The sequence below is a fragment of the Pristiophorus japonicus genome, chromosome Y (assembly GCF_044704955.1).
Source record: "Pristiophorus japonicus isolate sPriJap1 chromosome Y, sPriJap1.hap1, whole genome shotgun sequence".
Classification (NCBI taxonomy): Eukaryota; Metazoa; Chordata; class Chondrichthyes; family Pristiophoridae; genus Pristiophorus; species Pristiophorus japonicus.
Genome location: NC_092011.1, coordinates 25,719,637 through 25,742,767, shown reverse-complemented (window position 1 = coordinate 25,742,767; position 23,131 = coordinate 25,719,637).

The window sequence follows — 23,131 nt, the reverse complement described above, 5'->3', positions numbered from 1 at the left end:
CGTGTCAGTGTGTGTAACCGTGGGGGAGAGAGAATTGAAAGACACAGTTTTTTGTCAGCAGGAATGGTATCAGAGCAGCAGTGCCAAAGTAACAAAGAGAACATGGCCCACGACAATGTCCAGGAGACAGAAATCGGGAAGAGACCTTGAAGAGGGTCACGAAAAGCACCAAGGTGGACATTAACAAGTAGATGAAGCTCGCCATCTACTGAAGCAGAGGAATTGGCATTTATGAGGTGCGAGTTGCTGCACTGACTTAAATGTTGCCTGAATCGCCATCGGTCTGCCGTAGGTCAGCTGGGAGCGCACTGCACTCTGCAATAGGAGATTATATTTATTTCACTGAGATCAACTCGCATTCGTCTAAAATCCAGAGTATCGGCACATTCTGCACAATCTCTCCTCATAGGAAATTCCTCACATTCCAGCAATCAATCTGGTGATCCTTGTTTGCACTGCCTTATGTAAGGAAACCTAAGCTCATACCACCAAACAGCGCCTTAAACCCATGCCTCAAAAATTCAGAATATTGCTCCAGTGATTGAACCAGCCAGGCACATACCAATAGAGGAGACTGGGGCATTGACCATCACCGAACCCAAAACAAAAACTGACCCAGCACCCAGAAACTGTCCAAGTGACCATCACCAAACCCAACACAAAAACTGACCCATCATGCAGAAACTGTCCAAGTGACCATCACCGAAACCAACACAAAAACTGTCCCATCACCCAGAAACTGACCAAGTGACCATCACCAAACCCATCACATGTAAATTAACCCATCACCCAGAAACTGACCAAGTGACCATCACCAAACCAAACACAAAAACCGACCCAGCACACAGAAACTGACAAAGTGACCATCACCGAACGCAGCACATGTAAACTAACACAACACCCAGAAACTGACCAACTTACCATCATCGAACCCAACACAAAACTTTATCCAACACCCAGAAACTGACCAACTTACCATCACTGGACCCAACACAAAACCTTACCCAGCACCCAGAAACTGACCAAGTGACCATCACCAAACCCAACACATGTAAATTAACCCATCACCCAGAAACTGACCAAGTGACCATCACCAAACCAAACACAAAAACCGACCCAGCACCCAGAAACTGACCAAGTGACCATCACCGAACCCAACACATGGAAATTAACCCATCACCCAGAGACTGACCAAGTGACCATCACCGAACGCAACACATGAAAACTAACACTACACCCAGAAACTGACCAACTTACCATCACTGAACCCAACACAAAACTTTACCCAGCACCCAGAAACTGACTAATTGACCATCACCAAACCCAACACATGTAAATTGCACCATCACTCAGAAACTGACCAAGTGACCCTCACTGAACCCAACACACAGAAACAGACCCATCACGCAGAAACTGACCAAGTGACCATCACCGAACGCAACACATGTAAACTAACACAACGCCCACAAACTGACCAACTTACCATCATCGAACACAACACAAAACCTTACCCAGCACCCATAAACTGACCAAGTGACCGTCACTGAACCCAACATGTGTAAACAGACCCATCACCCAGAAACTGACCAAGTGACCGTTATTGAACCCAACACATGTAAACTGCCCCATCACCCAGAAACTGACCAAGTGACCTTCACTGAACCCAACACATGTAAACAGACCCATCACCCAAAACTGACCAAGTCACCCTCATAGAGCACAACTATGTAAGAAGCAGCTGAGATCAATGGAGATGAAACCTCAGGCGGGAAAGAAGCCGTCATACCACAGATATTTATTTAAACATTTAGAGATTGTCCAGAAACACAGATTGACCAGGGAATTTGATCACAATAGAACATAATATATTTAAATAGAGACGTTGTGGATGAACACTCAGAGCAATCCAATAATTCAATCAAAGTCACTTCAATCATCAAACTACCGAACTAGAAAACTTTAAGAGATGTAGATCAGATTACGACAGGTAACCTGACCTGTTTAGCGGCAGAAATCAGGCTCACAAATTAAGATTCGATTCCCTGAAGTGGTGCAAAAGTTTTCAAAAACAGTTTACTGATTATAATGTTTTAGACTCTAAGTGAATCAAGGAATATGGGAATCGGGCGGGAAAGTGGAGTTGAATTTGGTGATCAGCCATGATCTTATTGAATGTCGGACCAGACTCGATGGGCTGTGTGTTTAACTCCCGCTCTTAAATCTTATCTTCTTCTGTAATTAATGTCTCAGGAATGAGAACTTATCCCAAACTCAGTCTTTATTGAGCTAAACATGGACAGCGATTTAAATACACAAGTAAGAGCTGTAGAGAAAGCCCTCGATGCTGGAACAGTATTAGTCCTGTATCAGGTACTTTCATAATAGGGAAATAGATTCCCATCTGTATACCTTTGGCTTAAATCGGCATCATAAATCACTGTCCTTGATATCACATCGCAGCAAATAGGAATAAAATGCAAAGTGGGAATGCAACTGTCCTTAGCGTGATATGTTACCATTAAATATCGGAACTGTTAGATTATTTTACTGATCGATGTGTTGCGATTTGGTTCTGATTTGATTAATTTGCATGATGTGGAATATCACGAATGATGTGCAATAGTCATTGAGGAGATTTAGCACAAAGTGCAGAGTGGGATATTAGAGAATTTAAACTTTTGGGCACCGACTTTGATTACCCGGGCAAATTTGAACCTTGCTCGCAGTTGATCTGCTTATTGTTGAACTCAATGCCTGAAATAATTTTTATTCTTTAACACTAGAAGGATTTTGGACATTTTGGTACCGCTGTTAAGGTCAGTAACGGATGGCTGGAACCCTGCATTACTGACCTGCTAATGGAGTTGAGTTTGGTTGAAAGAATTAAATCATCAGAGGAAAGTTAACAGGATTTCCAGGATGGTATGCTGGGAATCATGAGCAAATTCACAATGTGTGATACAGGTTGTGTGAGAAACGACAGACTCGAGAGACCATGGGGGGTGCCGCTGTCAGCATTAGCGCCATCGGGGTGATTGAACTGAAAGTCACTGGAAAGCTGTTTTTTGTCAGCTGAATGGTATCAGAGCAGCCGTTCCAAACTGCTTGGCACTCAGCTCTTTGCAATCTATACCGATGATGTAGATGAGGGTAACTATTGTAATGTATCCCAGTTTGCTGACAACACAAAGCTAGATGGGAAAGTAAGCTGTGAGGAGGACGCTTGGATTGCACAAGGTGATTTAGACAGGTGAAGTGAGTGGGCAACAACATGCCAGATGGGTTGTAATGTAGAAACGTGGGAGGTTAAGCACTTTGGTAGCAACAATAGAAAAGCAGAATATTTTTCAAATGGTGAGAGACTGCGAAATGTTGGTTTTCAGAGGGACCGAGCTGTTCTTGTAAACGAATCGCACTAAAGTTAACTTGTGGGTACAGCAATTTGGAAAGCAAATAGTATGTTTGCAATAGTGGGAAACAGGGTAATGGCAGAGACGTCGAACAAATATTTTGTATCGGTCTTAACGGTAGGGGACACTAAAAACACCCAACAATTGATAATTAAGGTGCAATTGGGGGCGAACTGAAAACAATCACTGTCACTAGAGAAAAATTACTCGGCAAACTGATGTGATTAAAGTTGACAAGTTCAATGGATCAGATGGCCTACATCTTGTCATCTACTAAAATCCGCTGAATTCTGGATCGAGCACTGCGGATTGGAAAACTGCAAATGTACGCCTGTACATAATAAAGGATCGAGAGGGAAAGTAGGAAACTACAGACCAGATAGTCTAACATCTGCCATTAGCAAAATGCTGCAGTTCTTTATTAAGGAAGTAGTAGCAGGACATTTAGAAAATCATAATCGTGTCACGTAGAATCAGCATGTTTTTATCAGGAGGGAAAACATGTTTGATAAAGTTGCTGGAGTACTTTGAGACATGTTCCAAACAGGTGGTTAATGGGAACCAGGTCGATATCGTTTATTTCGATTTCCAGAAAGTATTCGATAAGGTTACTGCACAAGATAACAGTTCGCGGTGTTGGGGCTAAAATATCAGCATGGATGGAGGATTGGCTAACTAATGGAAAAGAGAGAGTCAGAACAAATGGATCATTTTCAGGTTGGCAATCTGTAACTTGTGCGGTGCCACAGGATCAGAGCTTCAAATATTTACAATCTATATTAATGACTTTTATGAAGGGACTGCAATTAATGTAGATTAATTTGCTGATGATGCAAAGGTAGGTGGGAAAGCAATTTGTGAGGAGGACGCAATGATTCTGCAAAGGAATGTAGATAAGCTAAGTGAGTGGGCAAACATTTGGCAGATGGAGTACATTGTGGGAAAATGTGAGGTTATCCACTTTGGTGGGAAAAATAAAAAAGACAAATTATTATTTAAATAGGGAGATATTACAAAATGCTGCGATACAGCAGCATCAGTGTGTTGTTGCACATGGAACTCAACACATTATTGTGCATGTATAGCATGTAATCGCACCAGGCAGTGTGTGTTTCTGATAATTCAGAGACAGCGAGTGGGTGATTATGATAATACAGACCTAGACAGTGTCTATTAATGATATATCAAATCCAGACAGTGAAATTTATGATAAATAAACCTAGACAGTTGGTGTTCCTCATAATTCAGAACTAAAAGGCGGGCGTTTCTCATAATTCAGACCCAGACAGTGTGTGTTTATAACAAAGCAGAACTTGCCAATTGCTCTTTCTCCTAACTGAGACCCAGACTTTGGGGGTTTCTCATAATTCAACTCCAGAAAGTTGGTGCTTCAGATAATCAGAGCCACACATTGGTAGTTTCTGATAATTGAGGCATTGACTGTTAGTTTATCTGACAAGTCAGACCCAGACTGTGAATACTTCTGTCAAACAGATCCAGTCAGTTTCTGTTTCTGTTGATTAAGACCCGGACAATGGACGTTTCTGATTAGTTAGACAAAGAGATTGGGCCTTTCTGATAATTCAGACAGAGAGTGTGTGCTTCTGATAATTCACACACAAACCGTGGGTGTTTATCTTATATCGCAAACAAGACTGTAAGTGTTTCTGAAATTTAGTCACATACAGTGTGTGTTTCTGATAGTTCAGACTCAGACTTAGACTGTGGGTGTTTCCGATAATTCAGAGCCAGCGAGTGGATGATTATCATAATACAGACAAAGGCAGTGTTTGTTCATGTCTTTTCAGATCCAGACAGTGGCGTTTCTGAAAATTCACGCACAGAAAATGTGTGTGTCTGATAAACAGACCCAGACAGTGTATGCTTCTGATAAGTTAGACAAAGATACTGGGTGATTATGATAATTCAGACCACGACATATAGTTCCACATAGTGGATGTTTCTGATGAACAAACCGAATTAGTGGGTGGTTCTCATAACTCAGAACCAGACAGAGGATGTTCCTGATATTTCAGAACCAGATAGTTGGCGTTTCTGATCATTCAGACCCAGACAGTGGATGCATCTGATAAGTCATTCACAGACAATGGGGTTTTCTTATAACTCAGCCCAAATAGTGAGTGGTTCTGATAAATTAGTTGCAGAGAGTGGATGCTTCTGATCAGTCAAACGATGAAAGTGGTTATATATAAAATATTCAGAAAGATACATTGGGTGTTCCAGATATTTCAGACCCAGACAGTGGATGATTATGATATTTCAGATATAGACAGTGGCGTTTCTGAAAATTCACACACAGAAATTGGGTGTTTCTGATAATTGAGACACAGATAGTGGGTGATTATGATGAATCAGACCCAGACAGTTGGGGGTAATGATGATACAGTGCCAGACAGACGGTGGTCTTGACAAACAGACCAGGACAGTGGGTGTTAATAATACAGTAATTGAGTCCTAGACAGTGGGTGATTCTGATAATTCAGACCCAAACTTTGGGCGTTACTCGTAATTCAGACCAAGACAGTTTGTGTTTGAGATAAACAGAGCCAGACGTTGGTAGTTACTGATAATTGAAACACACACTTTGGGTGCTTCTGACAATTCAGATCCATACAGTGAGCACTTCGTATAAGTACACCCAGTGCGTGTGTAATTCTGTTAATAGAGACCCAGACAGTAGGTGATTCTGATTATTCAGTCCCAGACAGTCAGTGATTCTGATTATTCACAACCAGACAGAGTGTGATTCCGATCATTCAAACCCAGTCATTGGGCGCAAACAAAATTCAAACCCAGAGAGTGGGGGTTTCCCAGACTTTGTGTGTTTCTGAGCCAGCGATTGGGTGATTAGGATAATACAGATCCAGAAAGTGGAGTTTTTGAAAATTCATGCACAGAAAGTGTGTCTCTGATAATTCAAACAAAGACAGTGGGTGATGATAAGTCAGACCACGACATATGTGTTTATGAAATATAGTTCCAGACATTGGATGTTTCTGATGAATGAATCTAGTTAGTGGGTTTTTCTCATAAATCAGAATGAGACGACGGGCGTTTCTCATAACTCAAAATGCAGACAGTGGGCGTTTCTGATAATTGAGACACAGAGAGTGAGCGTTTCTGATAAATAGGCCAAGACAGTGGGCGTTTCTGATAATTGAGACACAGACAGTGGGCGTTTGTGATAAATAGACCCAGACTGTGTGCGCTTCTGATAATTGAGACAGAGACAGTGGACGTTTCTCATCATTCAGACCCAGACAGTGTGTGCATGTGATAAAGAGATGCAGACAGTTTGTGGTTCTGTTGATTCAAGCCCAGACAGTGGGCGCTTCTGAAAGTTTAGACCCACACATTGGGCATTTCTCATCATTCAGACCGAGACATTGGGTGTGCTTAATAATTCAGATCCAGACAGTGGGCGTTTCTGATAATTCGGGCCCATTCGGTGGGCGTTTCTTATAATTCAGACCCAGACAGTGTGTGTTTATAACAAATCAGACCTTGCCAATTATTCTTTCTCATAACTGAGACCCAGACATTCTGGGTTTCTCATAATTCAACTCCAGAAATTTGGTGCTTCAGATAATCAGACCCAGACGTTGGTAGATTCTGATAATTGAGATAAAGACTGTTTTTTCTTCTGTCAAGTCAGACCCCGGCTGTGATTACTACTGTCAAACAGATCCAGTCATTTTGTGTTTCTGTTGATTAAGACCCAGACAGTGGACGTTTCTGATTATTTGCAAACAGAGATTGGGCGTTTCTGATAATTGAGACAGAGAGTGTGTGCTTCTGTTAAATTGTACACAAACCGTAGGTGTTTATCATGAATCACAAACAAGACAGTCAGTGTTGCTGAAAATGTAGACAGATACAGTGTGTGTTTCTGATAGTTCAGACTCAGACTCAGACTGTGGGTGTTTCCAATAATTCAGAGCCAGCGAGCGGATAACTATAATACAGACCCAGGCAGTGTTTCTTCATTAATTTTCAGATCCAGACAGTGACGTTTATGAAAATTCACGAACAGAAAATGTGTGTTTCTGATAAACAGACCCAGACAGTGTATGCATCTTTAATTTAGACAAAGACACTGGGTGATTAAGGTAATTCAGACAACGACATGTGTGTTTATGATAAAATAGTTCCAGACAGTGGGTGTCTCTGATAACTGAGACACAGACTGTGGGCGTTTCTACTCTCACTCGGAGAGTTGTTAACCTATGGAATTCCCAAACATAGAGAGTTGTTGATGCTAGTACAGTGGATATATTGAAGAGGGAGTTAGATATGGCCCTTGTGGCTAAAGGAATCAAGGGGTATGGACTGAAAACAGGAACATGGTACTGAAGGAATGATCAGCCATGATCTTATTGAATGGTGGTACAGCCTCGAAGGACCGAATGGCCTACTCCTGCATCTATTTTCGATGTTTCTATGATTCTATGATTCTAATAATTGAGACATAGCCTGCAGGTATTTTTCACATTTCGGACACAGACAGTGAGTGCATGTGATAAACTGTCCCAGACAATGGGCGTTTCTGATAATTCAGACCCAGGCAGTTGTTGCATCTGATAATTCAGACACAGCCAATACGATGTTCTGATGATTCAGCCCAGATAGTGAGCGTTTCTGATAAATTAGTTCCAGAGAGTGGGTGTTTCTGATAAGACAAACGATGAAAGTGGTAATTTATAATAATTCTGAAATAGCCAGTGGGTGTTCCTGATATTTCAGACCTACACAGTGGATGATTATGATATTTCAGATAAAGACAGTGCGTTTCTTAAAATTCACACACAGAAATTGGGTGTTTCTGATAATTGAGACACAGACAGTGGGTGATTATGATGACTCAGACCCAGACAGTTGGGCGTTATGATGATACAGTGCCAGACAGACGATGGTCCTCACAAACAGACCAGGAGACTGGGTGTTAATAATACAGTAATTGAGTCCTATACAGTGAGTGCTTCTCATAATTCCGACCCAAACTTTGGGTGTTACTCGTAATTCAGACCCAGACAGTTTGTGTTTCAGATAAACAGACCCAGACGTTGGTAGTTCCTGATAATTGAAACACAGCCTTTGGGTGCTTCTGACAATTCAGATCCAGACAATGAGTACTTCATATAAATAGATCCAGTGAGTGTGTGTTTCTTTTGATAGAGACCCAGATAGCAGGTGGTTCTGATTATTCAGCCCCAGACAGCAGATGCTTCTAATTATTCTGCACCAGACAGTAAGTGATTCTGATTATTCAGACTGAGACAGAGTGTGATTCTGATATTTCAAACCCAGTCATTGAGCGCAAAAATAATTCACAACCAGAGAGTGGGGTTTTCTGTTCAATTAGACCCAGACTGTGTGTGTTTCTGTCAATTCAGAGCCAGCGATTGGGTGATTATGATAATATAGATGTAGACACTGTTTGTTAATGAAAAATCAGATACAGACAGTGGCATTTCTGAAAATTCACGCACAGAAAGTGTGCGTTTCCGAAAACAGACCCAGTCATTGTATGGTTCTGATAATTCAAACAAAGACAGTGGGTGATGATCAGTCAGAACCCGACATGAGTGTTTATGATAATATAGTTCCATACAATCGATGTTTCTGATGAACAAACCTAGTTAGTGTATGTTTCTCACAACTCAAAATCCAGACAGTATGCGTTTCTGATTAATAGACCCAGACAGTGGGCGTTTCTGACATTTGAGGCACAAACAGTGAGCGCTTCTGACCAATCAGACCCAGACAGTGAGTCCGTGTCAAACAGACCCAGAGAGTATGTGGTTATGTTGAATCAAGCCCAGAGAGTGGGCGTTTCTGATAATTCAGACGCAGACAGTGGGCGTTTCTGATAATACAGACTGAGAAAGTGAGTGTGTTTGATCATTCAGACCCAGACAGTGGGCGTTTCTGATCATTCAGACCCAGACAGTGGGCGTTTCTGATAATTCAGACGGAGAGAGTGGGCCTTTCTGATAATTCAGACGCAGACAGTGGGCGTTTCTAATAATTCAGACCCAGACAGTGGGCGTTTCTGATAATTCAGACCCAGGCAGTGGGCGTTTCTGATCATTTATCCCAGACAGTGGTCGTTTCTGATAATTCAGACCCAGGCAGTGGGCGTTTCTGACAATTCAGACACAAACATTGGGCGTTTCTGATCATTCAGACCCAGGCAGTGGTCGTTTCTGATAATTCAGAGCCAGACAGTCGGCGTTTCTGATAATTCAGACCCAGACAGTGGGCGTTTCGGATAATTCAAGCCCAGACAGTGGGAGTTTTTGATAATTCAGACCCGGACATTGGGCGTTTCTGATAATTCAGACCCAGGCAGTGGGCGTTTCTACTAATTGAGACCCAGGCAGTGGGCGTTTCTGATAATTCTGGCACAAACAGTGGGCGTTTCTGATAATTCAGTCCCAGACATTGGGCGTTTCTGATAATTCAGACCCAGGCAGTTGGCGTTTCTGATAATTCACGCTCAGAAAGTGGGTCTTTCTGATAAGTCAGGCCCAGACAGTAGGTTTGTCTGATAATTCAGACACAGACATTGGGCGTTTCTAATAATTCAGACACAGACAGTGGGCTTTTCCGATTAATCAGACCGAGACAGTGGGCGTTTCTGATAATTCAGGCCCAGACAGTGGGCGTTTCAGATAATTCAAACCAAGACAGTGGACGTATCTGATATTTCAGACCCTGACAGTGGCTGTGTCTATTAATTCAGACCCAGACAATGGGCGTTTCTTGTCATTCAGACCCAGACAGTGGGCGTTTCTGATAATTCAGACCCAGACAGTGGCTGTGTCTAATTATTCAGACCCAGACAGAGGGCGTTTCTGATAATTCAGGCCCAGACAGTGGGCGTTTCTGATAATTCAGGCCCAGAGAGTGTGTGTTTCTGATAATTGAAACCAAGAGAGTGGGGGTTTCTGATAATTCAGAACCACACAGTGGGCATTTCTGATAATTCAGGCACAGGCAGTGGGCGTTTCTGATAATTCAGACCCAGACAGTGGGCGTTTCTGGTCATTCAGACCCAGACCGCGGGCGTTTCTCATAATTCAGGCCCAGGCAGTGGCTGTGTCTTATAATGCAGACCCAGACAGTGGGCGTTTCTGATAATTCAGGCCCAGACATGTGGGCGTTTCTGATAATTCAGTCCCAGACATTGGGCGTTTCTGATAATTCAGACCGAGGCAGAGGGCGTTTCTGATAACTCAGGCTCAGACAGTGGGCCTTTCTGATAATTCAGGCCCAGACAGTAGGTTTGTCTGATAATTCAGACACAGTCATTGGGCGTTTCTAATAATTCATACACAGACAGTGGGCGTTTCCAATTAATCAGACCGAGACAGCGGGCGTTTCTGATAATTCAGACCGAGACAGTGGGCGTTACTGATAATTCAGGCCCAGACAGTGGGCGTTTCAGATAATTCAAACCAAGACAGTGGACGTATCTGATAATTCAGACCCTGACAGTGGCTGTGTCTATTAATTCCGACCCAGACAATGGGCGTTTTTTGTCATTCAGACCCAGACAGTGGGCGTTTCTGATAATTCAGACCCAGACAGTGGCTGTGTCTAATTATTCAGACCCAGACAGAGGGCGTTTCTGATAATTAAGGCCCAGACAGTGGGCGTTTCTGATAATTCAGGCCCAGAGAGTGTGTGTTTCCGATAATTGAAACCAAGAGAGTGGGGGTTTCTGATAATTCAGAACCACACAGTGGGCGTTTCTGATAATTCAGGCACAGGCAGTGGGCGTTTCTGATAATTCAGACCCAGACAGTGGGCGTTTCTGATCATTCAGACCCAGACAGCGGGCGTTTCTGATAATTCAGGCCCAGGCAGTGGCTGTGTCTTATAATGCAGACCCAGACAGTGGGCGTTTCTGATTATTCGGGCCCAGACAGTGGGCGTTTCTGATAATTCACACCCAGACAGTGGGCGTTTCTGATAATTCAGGCCCAGACAGTGGGCGTTTCTGATAATTCAGGCCCAGACAGTGGGCGTTTCTGATAATTCAGACCCAGACAGTGGGCGTTTCTGATAATTCAGACCCAGCCAGTGGGCGTTTCTGATAATTCAGTCCCAGACAGTGGGCGTTTCAGATAATTCAGAACCAGTAAGTGGACGTTTCTGATAATTCAGATCCAGACACTGGCTGTGTCTAATAATTCAGACCCAGACAATGGGCATTTCTGTTCAGTCAGAACCAGACAATGGGCGTTTCTGATAATTCCAGCCCAGATAGTGGCTGTGTCTAATTATTCAGACCCAGACAGTGGGCGTTTCTTATAATTCAGGCCCAGACAGTGGGCGTTTCTGATAATTCAGGCCCAGACAGTGGGCGTTTCTGATAATTCAGGCCCAGACAGTGGGCGTTTCTGATAATTCAGATCCAGACAGTGGGCGTTTCTGCTAATTCAGACCCAGATAGTGGGCGTTTCTGATAATTCAGTCCCAGACAATGGCTGTGTCTAATAATTCAGACCCAGACAGTGGGCGTTTCTGATAATTCAGGCACAGACAGTGGCTGTGTCAAATAATTCAGACCCAGACAGTGGGAGTTTCTTATAATTCAGGCCCAGACAGTGGGCGTTTCTGATAATTCAGACCCAGACAGTGGGCGTTTCTGATAATTCAGGCCCAGACAGTGGGCGTTTCTGATAATTCAGACCCAGACAGTGGGCGTTTCTGATAATTCAGATCCAGACAGTGGGCGTTTCTGATAATTCAGGCCCAGACAGTGGGCGTTTCTGATAATTCAGACCCATAGAGTGGGCGTTTCTGGTCATTCAGACCCAGACAGTGGGCGTTTCTGATAAATCAGATCCAGACAGTGGGCGTTTCTGGTCATTCAGACTCAGACAGTGGGCGTTTCTGATAATTCAGACTCAGACAGAGGACGTTTCTGATAATTCAGGCCCAGGCATTGGCTGTGTCTTAAAAATCAGACCCAGCCAGTGGGCGTTTCTGATAATTCAGGCCCAGACAGTGGGCGTTTCTGATAATTCAGACCCAGACAGTGAGCATTTCTGATAATTCAGGCCCAGACAGTGGTCGTTTCTGGTCATTCAGACCCAGACAGTGGTGGTTTCTGATTATTCAGTCCCAGACAGTGGGCGTTTCTGGTCATTCACACTCAGACACTAGGCGTTTCTGATAATTCAGAGCCAGACAGTGGGCGTTTCTGATAATTCAGGCCCAGAGAGTGTGTGTTTCCGATAATTGAAACCAAGAGAGTGGGGGTTTCTGATAATTCAGAACCACACAGTGGGCGTTTCTGATAATTCAGGCACAGGCAGTGGGCGTTTCTGATAATTCAGACCCAGACAGTGGGCGTTTCTGATCATTCAGACCCAGACAGCGGGCGTTTCTGATAATTCAGGCCCAGGCAGTGGCTGTGTCTTATAATGCAGACCCAGACAGTGGGCGTTTCTGATTATTCGGGCCCAGACAGTGGGCGTTTCTGATAATTCACACCCAGACAGTGGGCGTTTCTGATAATTCAGGCCCAGACAGTGGGCGTTTCTGATAATTCAGGCCCAGACAGTGGGCGTTTCTGATAATTCAGACCCAGACAGTGGGCGTTTCTGATAATTCAGACCCAGCCAGTGGGCGTTTCTGATAATTCAGTCCCAGACAGTGGGCGTTTCAGATAATTCAGAACCAGTAAGTGGACGTTTCTGATAATTCAGATCCAGACACTGGCTGTGTCTAATAATTCAGACCCAGACAATGGGCATTTCTGTTCAGTCAGAACCAGACAATGGGCGTTTCTGATAATTCCAGCCCAGATAGTGGCTGTGTCTAATTATTCAGACCCAGACAGTGGGCGTTTCTTATAATTCAGGCCCAGACAGTGGGCGTTTCTGATAATTCAGGCCCAGACAGTGGGCGTTTCTGATAATTCAGGCCCAGACAGTGGGCGTTTCTGATAATTCAGATCCAGACAGTGGGCGTTTCTGCTAATTCAGACCCAGATAGTGGGCGTTTCTGATAATTCAGTCCCAGACAATGGCTGGGTCTAATAATTCAGACCCAGACAGTGGGCGTTTCTGATAATTCAGGCACAGACAGTGGCTGTGTCAAATAATTCAGACCCAGACAGTGGGAGTTTCTTATAATTCAGGCCCAGACAGTGGGCGTTTCTGATAATTCAGACCCAGACAGTGGGCGTTTCTGATAATTCAGGCCCAGACAGTGGGCGTTTCTGATAATTCAGACCCAGACAGTGGGCGTTTCTGATAATTCAGATCCAGACAGTGGGCGTTTCTGATAATTCAGGCCCAGACAGTGGGCGTTTCTGATAATTCAGACCCATAGAGTGGGCGTTTCTGGTCATTCAGACCCAGACAGTGGGCGTTTCTGATAAATCAGATCCAGACAGTGGGCGTTTCTGGTCATTCAGACTCAGACAGTGGGCGTTTCTGATAATTCAGACTCAGACAGAGGACGTTTCTGATAATTCAGGCCCAGGCATTGGCTGTGTCTTAAAAATCAGACCCAGCCAGTGGGCGTTTCTGATAATTCAGGCCCAGACAGTGGGCGTTTCTGATAATTCAGACCCAGACAGTGAGCATTTCTGATAATTCAGGCCCAGACAGTGGTCGTTTCTGGTCATTCAGACCCAGACAGTGGTGGTTTCTGATTATTCAGTCCCAGACAGTGGGCGTTTCTGGTCATTCACACTCAGACACTAGGCGTTTCTGATAATTCAGAGCCAGACAGTGGGCGTTTCTGGTCATTCAAACTCAGACGGTGGGCGTTTCTGATAATTCAGACCCAGACAGTGGGCGCTTCTGATAATTCAGACCCAGACAGTGGGCGTTTCTGGTCATTCAGACCCAGGTAGTGGGCTTTTTTGGTCATTCAGACTGAGGCAGTGGCTGTGTCTAATAATTCAGACCCAGACAGTGGTCGTTTCTGGTCATTCAGACCCAGACAGTGGACATTTCTTATTATTTGCAAACAGAGATTGGGCGTTTCTGATAATTGAGACAGAGAGTGTGTGCTTCTGCTAATTTGTACACTAACCGTAGGTGTTTATCATGAATCACAAACAAGATAGTCAGTGTTGCTGAAAATGTAGACAGATACAGTGTGTGTATCTGATAGTTCAGACTCAGACTCAGACTGTGGGTTTTTCCGATAATTCAGAGCCAGCGAGCGGATAATTATAATACAGACCCAGGCAGTGTTTCTTCATTAAGTTTCCGATCCAGACAGTGACGTTCATGAAAATTTACGCACAGAAAATGTGTGTTTCTGATAAACAGACCCAGACATTGTATGCTTCTGGTAATTTAGTCAAAGACACTGGGTGATTAAGGTAATTCAGACAACGACATGTGTGTTTATGATAAAATAGTTCCAGACAGTGGGTGTCTCTGATAACTGAGACACAGACTGTGGGAGTTTCTAATCTCATTCAGAGAGTTGTTAACCTATGGAATTTCCGATCATAGAGAGTTGTTGATGCTAGTTCAATGGATATATTGACGAGGGAGTTAGATATGGCCCTTGTGGCTTAATGGATCAAGGGTTATGGAGAGAAAGCAGGAACAGGGTACTGAAGGAATGATCAGCCATGATCTTATTGAATGGTGGTACAGCCTCGAAGGACCGAATGGCCTACTCCTGCATCTATTTTCGATGTTTCTATGATTCTATGTTTCTAATAATTGAGACATAGCCTGCAGGTATTTTTCACAATTCGGACACAGACAGTGAGTGCATGTGATAAACTGTCCCAGACAATGGGCGTTTCTGATAATTCAGACCCAGGCAATGGTTGCATCTGATAATTCAGACACAGCCAATGCGATGTTCTGATGATTCAGCCCAGATAGTGAGCGTTTCTGATAAATTAGTTCCAGAGAGTGGGTGTTTCTGATAAGACAAACGATGAAAGTGGTAATTTATAATAATTCAGAAAGAGCCAGTGGGTGTTCCTGATATTTCAGAACCACACAGTGGATGATTATGATATTTCAGATAAAGACAGTGGCGTTTCTGAAAATTCACATACAGAAATTGGGTGTTTCTGATAATTGAGACACAGACAGTGGGTGATTATGATGACTCAGACCCAGAAAGTTGGTGTTATGATGATACAGTGCCAGACAGACGATGGTCCTCACAAACAGACCAGGAGAGTGGATGTTAATAATACAGTAATTGAGTCCTAGACAGTGAGTGCTTCTCATAATTCCGACCCAAACTTTGGTTGTTACTCGTAATTCAGACCCAGACAGTTTGTGTTGCAGATAAACAGACCCAGACGTTGGTAGTTCCTGATAATTGAAACACAGCCTTTGGGTGCTTCTGACAATTCAGATCCAGACAGTGAGTACTTCTTATAAATAGATCCAGTGAGTGTGTGTTTCTGTTGATAGAGAGCCAGATAGCAGGTGGTTCTGATTATTCAGCCCCAGACAGCAAGTGCTTCTGATTATTCAGCACCAGACAGTAAGTGATTCTGATTATTCAGACTGAGATAGAGTGTGATTCTGTTAATTCAAACCCAGTCATTGAGCGCAAAAATAATTCACACCCAGAGAGTGGGGGTTTCTGTTCATTCAGACCCAGACTGTGTGTGTTTCTGTCAATTAAGAGCCAGCTATTGGGTCATTATGATAATATAGATGTAGACATTGTTTGTTAATGAAAAATCAGATTCAGAAAGTGGCATTTCTGAAAATTCACGCACAGAAAGTGTGCGTTTCCGAAAACAGACCCAGTCATTTTATGTTTCTGATAATTCAAACAAAGACAGTGGGTGATGAACAGTCAGACCCCGACATGAGTGTTTATGATAATATAGTTCCATACAATCGATGTTTCTGATGAACAAACCTAGTTAGTGTGTGTTTCTCACAACTCAAAATCCAGACAGTATGCGTTTCTGATAAATAGACACAGACAGTGTGCGTTTCAAATAGTTGAGGCACAAACAGTGAACGCTTCTGACCAATCAGACCCAGACAGTGAGTCCTTGTCAAACAGACCCAGAGAGTATGTGGTTATGTTGAATCAAGCCCAGAGAGTGGGCGTTTCTGATAATTCAGACGCAGACAGTGGGCGTTTCTGATAACACCGACTGAGAAAGTGAGTGTGTCTGATCATTCAGACCCAGACAGGGGGCGTTTCTGATTATTCAGACCCAGACAGTGGGCGTTTCTGATAATTCAGACGGAGACAGTGGGCGTTTCTGATAATTCAGACCCAGACAGTGGGCGTTTCTGATAATTCAGACCCTGGCAGTGGGCGTTTCTGATCATTCAGTCCCAGACAGTGGGCGCTTCTGATAATTCAGACCCAGGCAGTGGGCGTTTCTGTCAATTCAGACCCAGACATTGGGCGTTTCTGATCATTCAGACCCAGGCAGTGGTCGTTTCTGATAATTCAGACCCAGACAGTCGGCATTTCTGATAATTCAGACCCAGACAGTGTGCGTTTCTGATCATTCAGACCCAGACAGTGGGCGTTTCGGATAATTCAGGATCAGACAGTGGGAGTTTCTGATAATTCAGACCGGGACATTGGGCGTTTCTGATAATTCAGGCCCAGGCAGTGGGAGTTCCTGCTAATTGAGACCCAGGCAGTGGGCGTTTCTAATAATTCAGGCAAAGACAGTGGGCGTTTCTGATTAATCAGACCCAGGCAGTGGGCGTTTCTGATAATTCAGACCCAGGCAGTGGGCGTTTCTGATAATTCAGACCCAGACAGTGGGCGTTTCGGATAATTCAGGCACAGACAGTGGGAGTTTCTGATAATTCAGACCGGGACATTGGGCGTTTCTGATAATTCAGACCCAGGCAGTGGGAGTTCCTTCTAATTGAGACCCAGGCAGTGGGCGTTTCTGATAATTCAGGCAAAGACAGTGGGCGTTTCTGATTTATCAGACCCAGGCAGTGGGCGTTTCCGATTAATTCAGACTCAGACAGTGGGCCTTTCTGATAATTCAGGCCCAGACATTAGGTTTGTCTGATAATTGAGACACAGACAGTGGGCGTTTCTAATAATACAGACCCAGACAGTGGGCGTTTCTGATTAATCAGACACAGACAGTGGGCGTTTCAGATAATTCGGACCAAGACAGTGGACGTATCTAATAATTCAGACCCAGACAGTGGGCGTTTCTGATAATTCAGGCCCAGACAGTGGGTGTTTCTGATAATTGAAACTAAGAGAGTGGGCGTTTCTGATAATTCAGAACCAGACAGTGGGCGTTTCTGGTCATTCAGACCCAGACAGTGGGCGTTTCTGATAATTCAGGCCCAGGCAGTGGCTTTGTCCTATAATTCAGACCCAGACAGTGGGCGTTTCTGATAATTCAGACCCAGACAGTGGACGTTTCTGATAATTCAGACCCAGACACTGGCTATGTCTAATAATTCAGACCCAGACAATGGGCGTTTCTGTTCATTCAGAACCAGACAGTTGGTGTTTCTGATAATTGAAACTAAGAGAGTGGGCGTTTCTGATAATTCCAGCCCAGACAATGGCTGTGTCTAATAAATCAGACACAGTCAGTGGGCGTTTCTGTTAATTCAGGCCCAGATAGTGGGCGTTTCTGATAATATAGTCCCAGACAATGGCTGTGTCTAATAATTCACACCAGACAGTGGGCGTTTCTGATAATTCAGGCCCAGACAGTGGGTGTTTCTGATAATTGAAACTAAGAGAGTGGGCGTTTCTGATAATTCAGAACCAGACAGTGGGCGTTTCTGGTCATTCAGACCCAGACAGTGGGCGTTTCTGATAATTCAGGTCCAGGCAGTGGCTTTGTCCTATAATTCAGACCCAGACAGTGGGCGTTTCTGATAATTCAGACCCAGACAGTGGACGTTTCTGATAATTCAGACCCAGACACTGGCTATGTCTAATAATTAAGACCCAGACAATGGGCGTTTCTGTTCATTCAGAACCAGACAGTGGGTGTTTCTGATAATTGAAACTAAGAGAGTGGGCGTTTCTGATAATTCCAGCCCAGACAATGGCTGTGTCTAATAATTCAGACACAGTCAGTGGGCGTTTCTGTTAATTCAGGCCCAGATAGTGGGCGTTTCTGATAATATAGTCCCAGACAATGGCTGTGTCTAATAATTCACACCAGACAGTGGGCGTTTCTGATAATTCAGGCCCAGACAGTGGGTGTTTCTGATAATTGAAACTAAGAGAGTGGGCGTTTCTGATAATTCAGAACCAGACAGTGGGCGTTTCTGGTCATTCAGACCCAGAAAGTGGGCGTTTCTGATAATTCAGGCCCAGGCAGTGGCTTTGTCGTATAATTCAGACCCAGACAGTGGGCGTTTCTGATAATTCAGACCCAGACAGTGGACGTTTCTGATAATTCAGACCCAGACACTGGCTATGTCTAATAATTCAGACCCAGACAATGGGCGTTTCTGTTCATTCAGAACCAGACAGTGGGTGTTTCTGATAATTGAAACTAAGAGAGTGGGCGCTTCTGATAATTCCAGCCCAGACAATGGCTGTGTCTAATAATTCAGACACAGTCAGTTGGCGTTTCTGATAATTCAGGCCCAGATAGTGGGCGTTTCTGATAATATAGTCCCAGACAATGGCTGTGTCTAATAATCCACACCCAGACAGTGGGCGTTTCTGATAATTCAGGCACAGACATTGGCTTTGTCTAATAATTCAGACCCAGAGTGTGGGCGTTTCTGATCATTCAGGCCCAGGCAGTGTGTGTTTCTGATAATTCAGACACATACAGTGGGCGTTTCTGGTCATTCAGACACAGACAGTGGGCGTTTCTGATAATTAAGACCCAGACAGTGGGCATTTCTGGTCATTCACACTCAGACAGTGGGCGTTTCTGATAATTCAGACCCAGACAGAGGGCGTTTCTGATAATTCAGGCCCAGGCATTGGCTGTGTCTTATAATTCAGACACAGGCAGTGGGCGTTTCTGATAAATCAGACCCGGACAGTGGCGCTTCTGATAATTCAGACCCAGACAGTGGGCGTTTCTGGTCATTCAGACCCAGACAGTGGGCTTTTCTGGTCATTCAGACCGAGACAGAGGCTGTGTCTAATAATTCAGACCCAGACAGTGGGAGTTTCTGGTCATTCAGACCCAGACAGTGGGCGTTTCTGATAATTCTGACCCAGACGAGGGCGTTTCTGATAATTCAGGCCCAGACTGTGGGCGTTTCTGACAATTCAGACCCAGACAATGGGCATTTCTGCTAATTCAGAACCAGACAGTGGGCGTTTCTGATAATTCAGAGCCAGGCAATTGTTGCGTCCAAGAATGCAGACCCAGATAGTGAGTGTTTCTTATAATTTACATCCAGAGCGTGGGTGTTTCTGAGAATTGAAAAGTAAAAGTAGTTATTTATAATAATTCAGAAATTGATAATGCATGTTCCTGCTATATCAATACCAGATAGATTACTTTTTCGGATCATGCAGGACCAGGAAGTGATCGTTTCTGATAATATTGAACCGGTCAGTCTGTGTTTCTGTTAATTGAGAGACATACTTTAGATCCTTCTGTTAAACAGGTCCAGTCAGTGAGAGTTTCTGTTGAAGAAGACCCAGACAGTGGGTGTTTATAACAAAGGAGACCTTGTCAATGGGTGTTTCTCATAAAAGAGACCCAGACTTTAAGCGTTTCTCACAATTCAACGCCGGATAGTTGATGTTTCAGATAAACGGACACAGACATTGCGAGTTTTTGATAACTGAGACACAGACTCTGTGTACTTCTGGCAATTCAGACCCAGACTGTGAGTACTTCTGTTGAACAGATACAGTCAGTGTGTGTTTCTGTTGATTCAGACCCAGATAGTGGGCGATTCTGATCATTCATACCCAGACAATGCGTGTTTGTGATAATTCAGACCAAGGCAATAGGAATTTCTGATAATTCAGACAGACAGACGGGTTTCTGATAATTCAGAGCCAGATATTGGGTGATTAAGATAATACAAACCCAGGCAGTGTGTGTTTCAGAAAAACAGACACAGACTTTGGTAGGTTCTGATAATTGAAACACAGACTGTTGGTCCTTCTGACAATTCGTACCCAGACAGTGTGTGTTCCTGATTTATCAGATTCAGACTGTGGTATTTCCAAAAATGCAGGCAAAGAATGTGGATGTTTGTGACAATCCGAACACTAACCGTAAGTGCTTATCATAAATCACAATTATGCAAAGTGTGTTTCTGATAATTCACACCAAGACAGTAAGCGTTTCTAATAATTTAGACACATACAGTGGTAATTTCTGAGAAGCAGACCAAACAGTGTGTATTAATGATATATCAGATTCTGACAGTTGGTGTTTCTGAGAAGCTGACCCAGACAGTGGGTGATTATGGTTATTCAGTCTCAGAAAGTGGGTGGTCATTATAATAAAGACGCAGACAGTCGTTTTTTCTGATAATCGGACCTAGACAGTAGGGGTTTACATTAAATAATACCGAGACAGTGAGTGTTTCTTATAAAGAGACACAGTCAGTGTGAGTTTCTCTCGAATCAGAACCCAACAGGGGGCGGGGCGTTCCTGATAATTTAGACCCAGACCGTGGGTGCTTCTGATAATTCTGTTTCAGTTCGTGGAATATTGTGTTAATTCAGACATAGACTGTCGGTGTTTCTGAAAATTCAAATTCTAACAGTCTGCTGTTTCTGATCATTCAGTCCCAGAGAGTGTGTGTTTCAAATAATTGAGACCAGACAGTCGGAATTTCTTATTTTTACAGCGCGACAGCTGCAAGAAAAGTCAGGGAACAGCACCAACCCTTGTGTTATGTAATTAACCCCTAGTACACTGTATGACACCTGATCACCAGAGGGCCCACCTGTTCGAGTCATAAAGGATCCCAGCATCCCTTGCGTGCATGGTATATAAGCAACATACCCACGAGGTGCCTGCACTACGGAATCTTATTAAAGGAGCTCAGGTCACACTTGCTCATTGTACACAGTACTCAGTTTCATCCTTTATTAGAAGTGTACCAATTGGTGACGAGGTAACGACCAATCGCGTGAAAATGCAAAGAACAGTTGGTATCCTGGAGAAGATCTCAGAAGGGGATAATTGGGAGACCTTCGTGGGGAGACTCGACCAATACTTCTTGGAAAACGATCTGGAAAAGGACGAGAACGCTACCAAATGAAGGGCGATCCTCCTAACTCTCTGTGGGGCAACAACCTATGGCCTCATGAAGAATCTCCTGGCTCCGGGTAAACAAACAGAGAATCCTACGAAGAATGGTGTACGCTGCTCCAGGAGCACCTAAATCCTTCGGAAAGCGTTTTGATGGTGATATATCGGTTCTACACGAGTCAACGATCGGAGGGCCAAGAACTGGCAAGCTATGTCGCCAAACTAAGGCACCTCGCAGGCAGCATATTGTGAGTATGAGTGATTCCTAGAACAAATGCTCAGAGACTTTTTTTTACTGGGCATTGGCCATGAGACAATACTTCGCAAACTGTCGACGGTAGAAACTCCGAATATAAGTGAAGCCATAACAATAGCCCAGGCATTTATGTCCACCAGCGACAACACCAAACAGATTTTGCAGAGGAAAGAAGTTTCAGCCAGTACTGTGCAGAAAGTAACGTCGATTTCGAGCAGAAATATAGATGGCAGAATGTACACGCCGGCTGCTGCTGCCCGACCTCATTGACACAGAGTCCACCATCCATCATTAATGCGAGGGAGTTAGCACCTTATTGGCATTATGGAGGTGATCATCGGCCCCATCAATGTTGCTTCAAGCACTTTGCGTGCAACAGTTGCAGAACAATGGAACACGTCCAGCGAATATGCAGGCGAGCTGCAAACCACCACATTGCAGAGGAACGTCGATCCACTGTGGATCAGGCTGAACTGGAGACTCGTACTGAGGAGGCAGATGTGTATGGGGTACACACATTCACTACGAAATGTCCAACAATAGTGTTGAAAGTTGAACTGAATGGAATTCCAGTATCTATGGAACTGGACACGGGTGCAAGTCAGTCCATAATGAGTAAAAAGGCCTTCGACAAGTTATGGGGCAAAAAGGCACACAGGCCCAAGCTCAGCCCCATTTACACCAAACGAAGGGCTTACACCAAGGAACTAATCCCTGTAATTGGCAGTGCACAAGTCAAAGTCTCCTAGACGAAGCAGTACAAGAACTCATGCTGTGGATTGTGCGAGGGGATGGCCGCACGTTTTTTGGCAGAAACTGGCTGGGAAAATCTGCTGGAACTCGGACGACATCCGAGCGCTTTCATCCGTCGAAGACGCCTCCTGTGCCCAGGTTCTGAGCAAGTTCACATCGTTGTTCGAGCCAGGCATTGGAAGCTTTTCGCGGGTGAAAGTGCAGATCCATTTGGTTCCAGGTATGCGACGACCCATCCACCACAAGGCTCGCGATCGAGGGATAATTCAGTGTTTGCAACGTGCAGTAGGGGGAGTGGAGAGGGAACGGCGGGGGAGGGGAGGAGAGGGGACGGAGGGGGAGGGGAGGAGAGGGGATGGAGGGGGAGGGGAGTTGGGACCAAGTCCCCACAAGACCCCCTCGACCTGCCCAGCAACGACCGGATCCTAGCCCCGCCCACTCTTACCCCAACCCCACCCCCGCCCTCCCGTGGGTGGGGGGAGGGGGTTAAGCCCCCACCCCAGCCCCTCCCCCACTCGG